This window comes from Arachis hypogaea, chromosome 16 (genome assembly GCF_003086295.3).
Source record: "Arachis hypogaea cultivar Tifrunner chromosome 16, arahy.Tifrunner.gnm2.J5K5, whole genome shotgun sequence".
NCBI lineage: Eukaryota > Viridiplantae > Streptophyta > Magnoliopsida > Fabales > Fabaceae > Arachis > Arachis hypogaea.
In genome coordinates this window covers 56,359,885-56,361,414 of record NC_092051.1, presented here as the reverse complement: position 1 = coordinate 56,361,414, position 1,530 = coordinate 56,359,885, and the positions used below count along the sequence as shown (strand labels likewise).

Genomic DNA, 1,530 nt, shown 5'->3' with positions numbered 1-1,530 from the left:
TTATTCAGCTCCATCACTCCTCTAGTATTGCCTCTTTCAGAAGTATAGAAGTAGTCATTCTCTGCTACAGTCTCAATGACATCTATGGCTTCTTCAATGGTCTTCTTTTTGTTCAGAGATCCCCCGGATGAGTGGTCTACTGCCTTCTTTGATTCATACGAAAGGCCTTCATAGAAAATGTGCAACTGCACCCATTCATTGAACATATCTGGTGGGCATCTTCTTGTCATGTCTTTAAACCTCTCCCATGCTTCATATAGAGTCTCACCATCCTGTTGCCTGAATATTTGCACCTCAGCTCTCAACCTGTTGATCCATTGAGGAGGATAGAATCTTGCCAAGAACTTGTTCACCACATCTTCCCAGGTTGTTAAACTCTCCTTTGGAAAGGATTCCAGCCATTTAGATGCTTTGTCCTTGAGTGAGAAGGGAAACAGGAGTAGTCTATAGGTGTCAGGATGAACACCATTAGACTTCACAGTATCGCATATCCCCAGGAAGGTGGTTAGATGTTGATTGGGGTCTTCTTGGACACTTCCTCCGAATGAACAATTGTTCTGAACAAGGGTGATGAGCTGTGGCTTTAGTTCAAAGTTGTTGGCATGTATGGTTGGCCTTTGGATGCTACTTCCACAGTTTCCTGGGTTTGGGTTGATGTAAGAACCCAGAACTCTTCTCTCTTGTCCAGCCTGATGCTCTGGACCTTCTCTGCCAGGGTTGTGAGCCTCTTCTTTATGATGGTTCTCCATATTCTACTCTATGTCTGGTTCAAAGTACTCTTCCTCTTCTTCAGCACCAACTACTCTCTTTCCTCTTGCTTCCCTCCTTAATCTAAGGAAGGTCCTCTCAGGTTCAGAATCAAAGGAAGTTGAAGCCCCGCTTCTTCTACCTGTCATACAACCAACAAAGCAAAAGCAAGAAAGATAGATGCAGACAGTAATTTCTACAGAAATGCTGTTAGTGTGAGTGATGCAATATATCAAACAGTTAGTAGGTTAGTGACTGAATTGTAAACAACTAAGAAAATGGGTAGGGGAAAGGGAAGAAAATAGCTAAACAGAAAGTAAATTACTCAAATGAACTTAAATCAAACAAAATAAAAATAAATGCTCAATCTAGTTATCCACCAATTTAATCATTGTTGATACAAAATCAATCCCAGGCAACGGCGCCATAAACTTGATGCATGGAAACTTGTCTCTCAACAAATCTCCCTTCGACAAGTATACCGAATTGTCGTCAAGTAATAACTCACAAAAGAGTGAGGTCGAATCCCACAGAGATTGACGAATTAAGCAATCAATAGTTGATTGATTATCCTAGTCAGACGGTTCAGATTTGGATGATGAGCAGGAGGAATTGTAAATTGATAGAAAAAAAAGGAAAAGCAATAAAGTGCAGAAAATTAAAATGGCAAGAAAAGTAAATGTAAGAACTAAAAATAAAATGAACATTGGGATCAAGAGATATTGCAATCCTCCGGATCAAGTTCATTCTCATCTCTTCCTTAATCAATGCATTCATTGATCT

The 1,530-nt window shown here is 40.0% G+C and overlaps 1 non-coding gene across 1 annotated transcript; it reads left to right on the top strand.

Annotated features, from left to right (window-relative positions):
* Window positions 1–201: 201 nt before the first annotated feature.
* LOC112761249 (small nucleolar RNA R71) lies at window positions 202–308 on the top strand. Its single transcript, XR_003181653.1, has one exon. It is a non-coding gene; the product is annotated as a small nucleolar RNA R71 (small nucleolar RNA).
* Window positions 309–1,530: the final 1,222 nt, after the last annotated feature.